Raw genomic sequence first — 14,163 nt, 5'->3', positions numbered from 1 at the left:
CTGCCCTTCCATTCTAAATGACAGTTTTGCTGGAAAGAGTAATTTTGGTTGTAGGTCCTTGCTTTTCATTACTTTGAATGCTTCTTGCCAGTCCCTTCCTTCCTGCAAAGTGTCCTCTGAGAAATCAGCCTATAGGCACCCCCCTGTAGGCAACTCTCCACCTCTCTCTTGCTGCCTTCAGTACTCTCTCTTTATCTTTCACCTTTGGCATCTCAATCATGATGTGTACTGGTGTGGTCCCCTCTGGGTCCAGCTCGCCCAGGACCCTCTGTATTTCCCAGACCTGTATGTCCATCTGCTTCGCACAATTTGGGAAGTTTTCCTCATTCTTTTCAATTCTTGCTTCCTCATTCTGCACTGGTTGACTATTTTTTTCTTCCTTATATTCCAGGTCATTGACTCGAATCCTGGTTTCCTTCTCTTCACCACTGGTTTTGGTGGATTTTCCTTCATTTCGCTTAGCATAGCCTTCACTTCTTCTCTAATGTGTTTGCCATACTCAAGCATATCTGTCAAGCTTGTGAGCATCTTTATCACCAGTGTTTTGAATTCTGCTTCTGTTAGGTTGTCTATCTCTTCATCTGTTAGGCTGGCTATCTCCTCGTCTCTCTAGTTCTCCCACCAGAACCTTGATCTCTTCCCCCTTTTGGGCCATACTTCTCTGTCTCCTCATGTTGACAGACTCCTGTGTTTATTTGCCTCCTCGTCCTAGGTAGAGCTATTGCTTCTGTTATGTTGTAAGGGGCGGAGCCTTAGGTATTCATCAGTACAGGGTGACCTGTTTCACCACATTGTGGTGCTATATGTGGGGGAGGGGTCCGAGAGGGAACAGTGCCACCTGCCCAGCACTCGCCCCTTTTCCAGGCACCTCTCCCACTTCCGCACCAGACTGGTGCCCCTCTAGCTGCTGTCCTGGTCGTCGTTCCCAGAGTGGGTGGGTCTGCGGATATTCCAGGACCAGGGGGGCCTTTAAACAAGTGGACTCTACTGAGATGGGAAGTTTCTGCCTCCACCTCAACCCCCACTGGTCTGTACAATCAGAAGCAATGAGGCTTGATTTTTCCTGGTGCTGGGACCATGGGCAGCAAGGTCCAGTGAGGAGCTGGGAATGCTCCCCAGGTGTCCCTCCTGACTTTTTAAAACGTTTGACTGTGCTTTCTGCTGGTTCGCTGCTGCTGCCACCACCCTGCATCCTCTCTGCCCTGGCTCTGCCCCTCCTACCTGTCTGGATGAGTATTTCTTCTTTATATCTTTGTTTGTTGGACTTCCATGCAGTTTGATTTTCTGGAACTCCTGGTTGTTTCTAGTTTTGAGGTAGTTGTATTTCTTCTTAGTTGTGGAGGGAGACACAACATGTCTGTCTACACCTCCATCTTGGCCGGAAGTCCAAAAGTGTAATCTTTATACATATTTTACATTTGTAATAGTTACTCATTTATTAGATAGGAGGTCACCAATATGGTTCCTCTTGTGGAGAAATGAAATGCAAATGAGATTTTTATCATTTGAAAATGTCTTACACCTGAGGCACACACATATTAGAAAAGAAAAGCACATTTCCAAAGTGAGATGGAGATGAAGGTCTCCCTTTCATCCTTCCCTCTCTATCTTCCTCCCTCCCTTCTTACCTCCCTTCTTCCTTCCCTTTTTCCCTTCTTATCCTTCTTCCTTCCCCCCTTCCCTTCCTCCTTCTTTCTCTTCCTCTCTTCTTTTTCTTTCTTTCTTTTAATCCTGTGCCACTGCTGCATTCTATTGTCTTGAACAAGTAAGTATAGATTATATTTTAAATCTTTTGTTCTCTGGTCTATTAGTAGGATCTCAATTGCTTCTGGTTCCCTAGTCCATTCAAAAGGAATAACTTGGGATAGAAAAGATGACATTATTGGTGAAATTGAAGGCTCACCTAAATTTACTTTAATGGGGGGCCCAAACTCCCCAGGGGGAAACGTCTGCAAAGATATCACTGGGAGCTCAGAGGAAAATATTATGTTCTAACCTTTTAAAAATTAATCCAACTATTAGCAGGGATCTCAACTGTATTTCATTCAGGCCATAATCCTAAAGGTAGAATGATTAAACCAAGACAAATGTAGTGTCATAAGCAAATGTCATGCCATAGATTTACCTACCAACAAGACATTGGCATGGTTCAGGTCAGAGGTTAATTAAAGACATCGAAAGGTCATTCTGTGATTAGCTGAAAGCAGAGCTTTAATAGGGCATCAGTCCGACCCACACTGACAGAAGATTTATGCCAGCCGCGATGACACCGCCACGAATCCTGCTGATAACAAGAGCTTCAATATTGGACTGAACAGAATGATGAATGGAGCACACATATCCCCACACTTCTCATTACAAGCTCTTTCACTCCTGGTGGCACTGAGAAGCATTTATTTACTGGGGTTTGAAGGTGTGGGACAGCAGAACAGTATATCTAATACTTTTAAATGTAGACTTGTGATATAAAAATGAAACAAGAGATAAGATTAGGTCTTTGAATAATTGCACAGCTTTTCTTCCAAGATTATATTCACTAGTACTAACATTATTTTTCCCCCTAATGTTCTTCTAGTGTGTGAGCAACTCAAGAAAATTAATTGTCTGAGGCAGAAGGTCAGAGGGAAAAAATTACCGATAAGCATTAAACATGCTATAAAATAGTACCTCACCATATTTTGCCTTCCATAGCCCTCAGTACATGAACAAAAGATAATATAAAGAAAAGGATATATACATTTCTCGTTATGCCATACTCAGGGTTGCTTAAATGCTATTCTTATGTGGATTTGATTAGGTAAAGGATCTAGAAAGCCAAATAAATGAAATATAAATAAATATCAAACAAACACCTTATAACATTATTCAGCTGAAAGCAAAATGTAAGAGAAACTAAAGCCCTGATGAATAACGTTTACTTTTCCATGAAACTCCTTTTCAACATGTTATATATTTATCAAACTACTAGAGTGTAAATTCTATGAATAAGTTCTATCATCTCTCAACCAGCAGACACCATGAAAATTGTAACTATAAAAACCTGTTATATTATAAAAAGGCTACTTTCTATAGATTCAAACACACCTGCTGCTGCAATTTCACAATAGAAAAATCAGACTCTTTCTGCTTGGGCCACCAACCAGGGCCAGACCAGGGAAAGATCACATCACATCTAACCCCAAGTCAGTCCTCACGTTTATTCAGAAAGAAGCACGAGTCAGCCTGAAAGGAAGTGGTGGAGCTGGAGGAGCTCTGAGAATTGTTCTTTCTTTTTTTTAGGCAATTGTATCTGTGGGTAGAGAACAAATTGTAAGTTAATTTACACAAACCAATAATTCAGCCCAGCACATGCAATCATGTGGAGCCATGAGAAATGCAGACATGCATGTGTCACCATGCACACAATATTAGGAATCACTTCTTGGCACTGAGCAAACTAAATAAGTATTCTGAGTGGCTGATTTAACCCCATCTGAGTGTATAAAAGCTGCTAATAATGAGGAAATTTTCTTGTTGATTTTTGAAAAGAGGCTTCTTTCATCACTTATAGCTTAGGGTTCTTGCTTGCCTTAACAAATGTTAGTCAGCAAAGTCTTCAGAACCGTTAAGAAAGATCTTCTTGTCTCTTTCAGTCTGATCCACCGGAGGCTCAGTTATATATGCAACCTTCAGCATTAAAACACTGGCCATGTCCTTCCTGGGACCATAGGTCTTAGCCAGGTCACTCATTCAACCAAGTGGCTATTAAGAAGATCAGCAGGATAGCCATCAGAGAATTGTATTGATCAATTTTTGGCAGTCCACATTCTGTCTGCTAGTATTTACAAAGCCCTTTAGTTGTGTGTGTGTGTGTGTGTTTTGCAACTATTTTGGGGTAGTTGGAACCAGTATATGGTAGACGAGGAAAGTATTAACATTATGTACTTGCATATAGAAAGGATAATATTTTCCAGGCTATCTGTAAGAAATATATGGCTGTCCCTCAGAAAAAAATTTAAAGCTAACCAATTTAAACAACCTATGCTCACTTCCCATGGCAAACCACAGGACTGAATGGCATGAAAATAATATAACATCTTTTACTCTCTCCTTTTTGGTACCAAAAACATCTTATGGAAAATTTGGATATATTGTGCTCTTTCAAAAAAATCACTAAAAAAAAAAAAAAAAAAAAAAAAAAATGATTAGCTAATGTTTATTTATAACCTATTTTGAGGTAGGTTTTACAAAGGATTCATAAAAAGTACAAATCAGGGGCTCTGCCCTCACGGGGCTTAAAAGCTTAAAAATCAAAAGATATACAAAACATGATAGTATGAATTGCAACACAAAGTAAGGCTATATGATAAGTACTGTGGAAATAGTATAGACCAGAGTTTGGCAAATTTTTCTGTGAAGGAAAGAGAATAATTATGTTAGATTTGCATGTTATATGGTCTCTGGCTCAACTACTCAATTTTGCTCTTGTAGGGAGAAAGGAGCTATTGACACAACATAAATGAAGGTGTGTGCATGGCCGTGTTTCAATAAAACTATTTAAAAAAATAGATGGCAGGCTGTATCTGGATGGAAGACCATGTTTTGCTGACTTCTGGTATAGATAATAAGTACTGTGGGTATCCAGATAAATAAGGGAGTATTACAGTGGGTAGAAAGGGAAGTCTTCATGCAGTAGAAGGAGAAAAGATTAGGAATGAGTTGAAGAGTGATAATCTTGGTGGAAACACAGTGTACACAAAAGCTATGTATAATAAGAAGGCTCTGTGTGGTTTCCTGTGTAGAAATAGAAGTAAAAGGACTTCTTCATGAAAGTACTCCAAGAGGAAAAGGCATTTTTCTTCTGACAATCAACTGCCAAAAGATTAAATGCACAAATCAGGTCTTGAGATGCATATTCCTAAAACCACAGAGCCTGATTTAGGTGTTTATCCCCTCCATCAGGCTATTTTTATAGCCCCTCCTTCTGCATGATTGGCATTGCAGGCTCCAGGGTGAAGTGATGTCAGATCACAGAAAGGGTAAAATTCATTGTATGAGTGTTTGGGATAATTCCTTTGCAATGTTTTTTTCTATGTTGTCAACAGTCACACACCAATCCAAATGACCTAGGTAGTTCTGAATATCTGTCTCTGATGATAAGAGTTCCTAGTTTAAGCCAAACCCTAAGTCAAATGGGTGACATTTGTTAAAATGTATTAACCAGAACACTAGTTCTGGCCAGATGATTCCAGAAAAAGAGGGTTTTGTGAAACAAACTATGCTTCCTCCTAGAAATTGACCTGGTACATTGCAAAATTAAAGGACATGAAAAGGCCTATTGCAAAGAAATTTGTTTAACTTGTATAACTATAAATTTCCTAAACATTTAACCACAGAACCCCTTTCTATGCAACATCTATGAACATTTCATAGCACCCATTTTGCAAAACAATGCTTTAGAGAAACAGATGTGAAAATAAATATTGCTAACAGTTTCAAGTTGTGGCTTCAAGTTAGCATGAAAGATAGGGGAGGCAGCGATGAGAGACAGAGATTTAAAAACTCAAATGACTCTTGAATGATATAAGTATATAGAGTGGAATTGTGACTTCTTATTTATTGTCTATTTAAAGTCTACCTGTTCCAAATTACTTGCAACATTCCAATTACATGTGAACAGGAGTACTAAAATGCTGAGATGGGAGAGCAGCAAATGGGAGCAGGATAGTTAAACTTATTTTAAATTATATTTTATTGATTATGCTCTTACATTTGTCCCAATATTTCCCCTCTGCCCCTACCCCCAGCAATGCCCACACTCTCAGGCAATCCTCAACACTGTTGTGCATGACTGAGTCATGCGTATAAGTTCTTTGGCTACTCCATTTCCTCTTCTGTGCTTACATCCCCATGGCTATTCTGTAACTACCTATTTGTACTTCTTAATCCCCTCATCTCTTCACCCATTCCCTCCACTCACCTCCCATCTAGCAACCATCAAAATGCTCTCTATATCCACGCTTCTGTCTTTGTTCTGGTTTATTTAGTTTATATTTTTAGATTCAATTGTTGATACATATGTATTTATTGCTATTTTATAGTTCATAGTTTTGATCTTCTTTTTCTTGAATAAGTTCTTTTAACATTTTATATAATAATGGTTTGGTGATGATGAACTCCTTTAGTGTTTTTCTTGTCTGGAAAGCTCTTTATCTGCCCTTTGATTCTAAATGATATCTTTACCAGGTGGAGCAATCTGTGTACTGTAGGTCCCTGCTTTTCATGACTTTGAATATTTCTTGCCAATCCCATCTAGCTTGCAAAGTTTTTTTTTGAGAAATCACCTGAGAGTCTTATGGGAATTCCTCTTTAGATAACTAATTGATTTCACCCTGCTGCTTTTAAGATTCTCTCTTTATCTTTTTTGTTTGTTTTTGTTTTTTCTTTTTCTTTGTTTTTTTTCTCTCTCTTTATCTTTAACCTTTGCCATTTTAACTGTGATGTGTCTTGGAGTGGGCCTCTTTGTAGCCATCTTGTTTGGGACTCTCTGTGCTTCCTGGACTCGTATGTCTATTTCCTTCACCAAATTAGAGAAGTTTCCTTTTATTATTTTTTCAAATAGATTCCTAATTTCTTGCTCTTTCTGTTCTCCTTCTGGTATCCCTATGATGTGAATGCTGGAATGCTTAAAGTTGTCCCAGAGGCTCCTTACACTATCCTCATTTTTTTGGATTCTTTTTTCTTCTTGTTGTTCTGATTGGTTGCTTTGTGCTTTCTTATGTTCCAAATCATTGATTAGATTCTTGGCTTCATCCACTCTACTGTTGCTTCCCTATAAATTGTTCTTTATTTTAATTAGTGAATACTTTGCTTCTGACAGGATCTTTTTTATGCTGTTAAGGCCTTCACTAAGTTCCTGGAGCATCTTTAGAACTAGTGTTTTGAACGCTGCATCTGATAGATTGCTTATCTCCATTTAGTTTTTTTTTTTTTTTTTCTGGAGCTTTAATCTGTTCTTTCATTTGGGCCATGTGTCTTTGTCTCCTCATTTTGGCAGCCTCCCTGTGTGTGTTTCTATGTATGAGGTAGAGCTTCTCTGACTCCCTGTCTTGATAGCATGGTCTAATATAATAGGTGTCCCATAGGGTCCAGAGGCAGAGCCTCCTCTTCATCTGAGCTGGGTACTCACAGTGAACCCTTCATGTGGACTGAGTACACCCTTCTCTTATAGTTGAGACTTGATTGCTGATGGCAGGTCAATGGAAGGATTTACACAGGCTGGTGAGCTGCAAGATCTGGCTATGACCACTGAACACCAACCTCCACCCTCCGTGGAGGATCAGCTGTACAGAGGCAGGGTGGTGGTGCTCTGACATGGTCTGTAGCTGCCCACTGGGTGTGTAGGTTTTGGGGTTTTTTGGGTCGTGCAGGCCAAGTTCTTCCCCCATCTGTGTTCTACCTGGCGCCACCCTACCTGAGCTATAAAACGATCCGAGATGGCTGCTATTTGTGCTTGGCTTCGAGGTTCCCAGTTGAAGCCAAGCTGTGAACCTAGGCTGGCTGCTGCTGGTACCTGGCCTGGGACCACTCAGCAAAAGTTACAGGGGCTGGAGACTATCTGAGGCTGCCTGTTGCTTGTTTCAGAGGATTTAGGGAGTTCTGAATCATGAGCCAAGACCAGTCATTCATGTGGAAAAGACACTGTTAACAGCTTGGGTGGCCCTATAAGTTGGGTGGGACAGATCCTTAGGAGATCTCCAGGGTGAGGGGCAGACCCTGTTAGCCAAGTTAATGAAGTCTCAGATATGGCACCTGCCTGTAGACTTTGTGGCTCTGTGGGGCAATGGTTCAGAAAAGGGACAATGGCCTCTACCTGCCTTTCTGTTTGGGAGAAAACTGTCCCTCAGCTCTTGCCCTGAGGCCAGATACTTCAGTTCCTCCCTGTATGTCACTGGTGCCCTTCAAGCTGCTATCCTTGTGCTGGAGCTCAGAGGGAATGAGTCTGAGTAAGTCTGTGTGCTTGTTCTTTAAGAGGAACTGCTTGGGACTCCAGAAGTTTCTTCCACCAACTCAATCTCTGCTGGTTTTTGCAGGCAGAAGTTATGGGGACTTAACTTCCTGGCACTGGAACCCTGGGATGGGAGACCTGGTGTGGGCCTAGGACTCTTTGCTCCCAGATTTTTATCCACCACCCATGGGTGTGGGAGCAGCACATTCTACATCTCTGCCCATCCTACCAGCCTGGATGGATATGGTTTCTTTAATTGTGTAGTTGTCCCATTTCCACTTAACTAGATTTTTGATGTTTCTGAGTGATGGTTGTTCTATATTTTAGTTGTAATTTTGATGTGGTTGTGTGAGGAGGCGAGCTGTGTTTACCTATGCTGCCATCTTGACTGGAATATTTAAACTTATTTTCTTCTTCTTTTTCCTTCTTGTTGACATTAAACTTCTGTCTCTGTTCCCTTCATCCATGTCCTTCTGGAGCCTTTTTTTGACTGAAAGCATGAAAATGATTGTCATCCTGAGCTATTCTTGGCTGGCAGAACTGAGCTTAGAGGGAAACAAATGTGTGATTAGCAAGTACACAAACATCCCCATCCAGGCCTAACTCCCCTTCTCTGTGGAGCAGAGGCAGAGCTGTGCAGAGGAGTGAAGCAACTAAGAATTCGGTTGCTGCATCTGGAGAATTTACTGGGAAATGCTGTGAAATTTGCTGCAAACAAGTCAAACTTTACAATTTAATTAAACATAATTTTCTGTTAAAGAGACACTGGTTAGCATTTTAAAGCATTTTCTTTTTTCCTATATGCTTCCTGGCCATCCCAATTTGGGGGGGGGGTGTGCGTAAGGTAGCAGCAGAAATATGGACATAGTGTGGGTGGGGCAGGGTAGGGCAGGATGGGGTTGGGAGTTGCCTGAAGAATCAGGAATTGCAGGAGATGCCCCTGTTGACCTAACTAGAAGGAACTCATAGTGAAGCTACCAGAGGAGAAATGTGCTTCTTGACTGGAGAAGGCTCTTCAGACAGTGGCCAAGATAGCACCAGTGGGGGTGGGGTGGGGGTGGGGGTGGTCACCGAGTCTCCATTTGGACATCATCAGGGCTGAAGGTCACAGTTGTAGAATATTGGCTGCTGCTCTTTGGGCCCTGTGCAGAAGGGGAGGCTGACTTGAGGCCCCGGAGCTCCAGCTCCTGCCTTGCTCTCATTTTCTGATTCACCGTCTTTGAGCACCAGCACTGGGTAATCAGCTTGAAAGGCACCAGTGGTATACAAGGAGGTTCTGAAGTGTCTGGCATTAAGGCGAGAACTGTTGTACTTCTTCAGCAAGAGCAGAACCATGGTGAAGATGATGATGACAACTACTGCGATGGCAGCAATGATGGCTCCAGAACTTTTATACAGGGAGTCTTCTTTGGTGGTCATGTTCAATGAGAAGAAGGTGGTAACTCCAGAAGGGGTGGCTGTAGTCATCTTGATCCTGCTCTGGTGAGTCCCACATGCTAGTCTGCAGCTTGCTCAGTCTCCAGGTCCCTAACTTTTATATATTGTATTGCTATCTAGTTTTGTCAGTTCATTCACTTCATAGGTATTTATTAAGGACCTAGTATTTAATAAGTACTGGCAAACTAACGAAGAGTAAGACATGACCCTTGCCTTTGAGAGGCTGTCAGTTAAGATGGAGAGAGTGTCACCAAAGCTAATAAATGCAATCAAATGTTATAGATGCTATAGGGAATCCAAGGGAAGCAGTTGTCAGTTCTACCATGAAATGCCAGGATAAGCTCCATGCAGGAAACCAAATCTAAAAAAATGAGCAAGTGGGCATGTACCAGATAGGCATTCACATCCTCCAGAAATATTTTGCTGGTTAGTTCCATGTGCAATTGGATGACCAGCAAACCCTTGAACCCATCTCACTCCTATACCATTTTGTTTTTGACAATATTGTATCATCAGAGATTTTCAAAGTGGAGCATGCGAACCCAGGGTGGGAGATGTTCAAGATGATCCACTAGAGTGTGAGCAAAATATGTCAGAACTCTAAAAATTTTATTTCATCCTTTTGAAATTTATATTCTTGAGTTTTATTATATACATACATATACCATTGTAGATGTTTGTTATTTATAAGCAAATATACATAAATATACATATAGTGGGGGTACATAGTACAAATTGTTTTTACTTATGGAGTTCAAGTTCAAAAAGCTTTGTAGATCACATGTATTCAATATTTATCTACAAGGTAATTGTAAATACCTAAGGTTTATCTCTTTATTCAATAATTATTCCTTAGAGTTTTCTTAGACTTTTTTTTTTTTTTTTTTTAGTAATTACACATTATTTTATGTCTCTACTATGTTCCAGGCTCTGTACTAGGCACTTGTATAAAGCACCTCAGTTAACTCTTAAAACAGTCCAAATGAGATTGAGATAACTATCCCAGTATATGATTGAAAAGCTGAGGAACAGAAATATAGTAATTTCCCCAGAATAAAAAGTGGCAGAGCCAGGATTGGAGTTAGATGTAGTACCATTTAAATGTCAATGTGTTGAGCAATTAACAACTGCCTTTTAAAAGTCAATGAAAATAAATTACTAATGAACTCTTTTTGTTTTATTAAAGGTGATAGAAATTAGGTATCTATAGACTTTTGCACTATTATTTTTCTATGATAATATGTATGCCTGTGAACAAAGTGAACTGTGATGCTTATTAGATTCCTAAGCCTTTATAATTGCATTTTATTTTTGAAAATCTCTTTGATCTTGAATTACTCATCATTGATAATTTACCATAAGAAAACATTTATTTAGTACTTACCATATGTCAGACACTAGAAAAAAAATCCAAATAACAGCAAGCCTCCAGTCAAGTTACTATTCAGGATAATAGCTAGTAAATAATGGAACCAAAATTTGAATCCAGGCAGTCTGACTTTGGCTTTAGAACCCATGTTGTTAACCATTAGGTTATATTCCCTCTCCGTAAAGGGGCATACAGTTGTCTGAACAAGAATGTTCATTGTAGTGTCTATAATAGTGAAAAACTGGAAGGAACCTAAATGTTCATCAACAATGCCATCATTGTATTACATTCCCCATGGTACATCCACGCGGAATGGAATACAATAAATGTTATGTAGCCAATAAAAATGCTAATTGTGTTGGTTGCTTAAGGCTGCCATAACAAATTACCACACACTTGGTGGTTTAAAACAACAGGAATTTATTCTTTCACTGTCCTGGAGGCCAGAGGTCCAAAATCAAGGTGTTACCAGTGTTAGAGTTTTTGAGTTCCCTAACATATGTTAAGAGAAAACTCCAGAGAAATTTCCAGACAGATTTTATTAAGTGTATGATCCAGCATAAGGGAGGTAGTACAGAGGAATGGAAGATCCTTTGAACTGGCTTGGGGGCTGGCTCTGCTTGGCTGCTTTTACAAGCTAGGGACAAAGTAGGCTGGGGACAAAGCTGGCCTGCTGAAAACGTGCGCTTTTTGAAAAAGGAAGACTTGGCAATTTTCCATTTTAGGGTCGGGTGACTTCCATTTCCAACTGCCGTTGCCGGGTAACTACTTCCCGCCTGTGCTGCGAGGGCAAGATGGTGGCCTGCTCATTACCACAACCCTAGGAAGATCCTATAGTGGTCAAACCTTGATCAACTGTGTGTGTGTGGGTCAACAGTTTAAGCAGGCTGTTAGAAGGGAGATAAAAAACAGCCACCTCTGTGTTTTTAAGTAGGGAGTGGAGAGGTGGTGACAATTTTGTGTTCGTTCTAGCGACCTGTTCTTCAGGTATTTTCCATTCTCAGTCCCAAGTCTCTGTGCTGTTTCAAAGATGTCAGCAGGGCCAAACTCCCTCTGGAGACTATAGAGGAGAATCCTTCCTTGCCTCCTTCAGCTTCTAGTGTCTCCAGGTGTTCCCTGGCTTGTAGCAGCATCACTTAAATCTCTATCTCATCTTCACATAGCCTTCTCTGTGTGTAAATCTTTTTCTCCTTTCCCTCTTGACAAACACTAGTCATTGGATTTAGGGCTCAGCCTAAATCCAGTATGATTTTATCTCTGGAGCCTTAAATTGTAAAGATATTATTTCCCAATAAGGTCACATTTTGAAGTTCTGGGTTGACATGAATTTTGGGGGGATACTGCTCAACTCACTACACTAATTTAAAAGTATACTTATTGAGATGCAAAATGAGATATTAACTAAAAATGCATTATAAAGTAGTATGCCTAGTATTTCATTTTTATTAAAAAAACATGTTAACGTGTGTATACATGCACAGAAAAATGTTTAGAACAGTAGAAAATGTTAATTATCCTGTGTAGCAGGATTATGGGTATTTTTTGCTTTTCTCTTTACTGTTTTCCATACTGTCTACATGTTTTGCTATGAAGAAAAAATAATCAGAAAATGATTTCTATTTATTTTTTTAAACAAATCTATATTTGACTTAGACTTTCCCAAACACTTCAGTGATAGAATATGAAACTCTATTGGCCTTATGCTTCTGATGTTTACAGAAAATCACTTAGGGGAAATTATTAGAAAGGATTTTTTTGTTTGTTTGTTTGTTTGCACAGAAAAAAAAAAGGTCTACTAGCTCTTTCCAGATTTCTAACCTTAATTTTTTTGTCGTTGCTTCCCCCCTACCCCAGTAATGACAAAAAGTCTCTAATTTTTTACCTCTTGGTTATGGTCATACACCTTTTTCTTCCATAGAACCTTCAGGTATCAGGCAAAGGGTTTTGAAAGTATTATACAGTGTAAGTCAATATCCCTTTAATTTTTCCATGTGCAAAACCTCATCTTCTCACCAATATTGTGACTCAAGGAAAAGACCGTGTCACATTTCCTTGTCTTCACATATTGTGATACTCTGTCAATGCTAAGAAAACATGTGGTTATCTGAAAACCTTTTTAAGATAAATGTTTAGTTCCCATAATTGCTTAATGTTTTATGAGAAATTAAAAGACTTTTTTCAGATTTACTACAAATCTGTTTATCTCAACATACTAGTTGTTGCTATGTTACTGTCAGCTACTTGAATGGAATGGTTTCTCTGCTTGCAATCTCGCAGTCAGAGTTCCAATCCCTTGGGATGTTCAGACTATTTTAGTCATCACCTTAGCAATTTAATGTTTTACAACATGAAAATACATTGGGAGGCTCTTAACCTTGAGAATAATATTGAGAATATTAACAGATCCATATAGCCAAATTTATTATGAGCTCCCTACAAGACTGAGAACTCTGAGGGTACAAATTGGGTTTCTTCCTTCTTGTACACCCCCTGCCTCATCTGGCCATAGCACTTGCTAAATGAGCTTGCTGGTGTAGTTTCCAAGACTCTAGACTTTTCATCAGCCTTATTAAAGTGAAGCTCAGAATATTCTTTTTTCCATCAGGGATGGGAAGGGACAGTGCTTGGCAGAGCACTAGGAGAAAAGGGGTTGGCAGATTCTTCTTACCCTGCTTCTGAGTATGTAAATTTGTCCCTGGGATGTAGGGCATGCAAGTGTCTTGGCTCTTAGCTCTGGGCACTCTTACTTTTAGGCTGTTATTTAGGGATGCAAGATGAGCGGTGGGAACAGTTTCCTCAGTGATTATAAAAGGATTAGATCAAGGAACTATCTAACCCACCCCAGTCATCAGTCAGTCAAAACATGGAGAACAACCTCTCTACCTCCATCCCCACCGCCCCCCAACCACTGACCATGCACAGTCTCTAGATGAACATGACCCCTGGGACCAGTAACCTACCACACAAACACCCGGACAATGTCTGTGAACTCCAGCACCTCTGGGAGGAGTGTTGTGATTGACTGTATTTATGTATTATTTGGTGAGAATGTAGTGATAGGGAGGCTGGGGATAGCCAGGACCAAATGCACTCAGGTTTTCTGGAAAGTGGGCACAAACACTGGGTCCCATCTTTTTTCCTGCAAAGACTGTGACGAGCCAGAGGAACCCGGGTTTAGTTTACACAGTGGGGCAGCTGCTGCCTCAATGCTAGGAGTAATTCCTTCAGTAGAGGTAGTAATGCAGATCTTAAAATGCCAAAGAAATGCTCTATCCCCTCCCTGACCACATAAAAGATTGGGAGTGCCAAAGCTAGTTGAGTGTTCATTTTGCGATTACTGGCATGACTGAACTTGGTATTGCTTCAGCAA

The 14,163-nt window shown here is 40.1% G+C and overlaps 1 pseudogene; it reads right to left on the bottom strand.

The window, feature by feature from the left end:
• Positions 1–9,054: 9,054 nt before the first annotated feature.
• Positions 9,055–9,454, bottom strand: LOC150021881 (noncompact myelin-associated protein pseudogene; annotated as a pseudogene).
• Positions 9,455–14,163: the final 4,709 nt, after the last annotated feature.

This window comes from Furipterus horrens, unplaced genomic scaffold (assembly GCF_987537825.1).
Source record: "Furipterus horrens unplaced genomic scaffold, mFurHor1.1.pri manual_scaffold_1, whole genome shotgun sequence".
Classification (NCBI taxonomy): domain Eukaryota; kingdom Metazoa; phylum Chordata; class Mammalia; order Chiroptera; family Furipteridae; genus Furipterus; species Furipterus horrens.
This window is presented reverse-complemented; position numbering and strand designations above follow the sequence as displayed.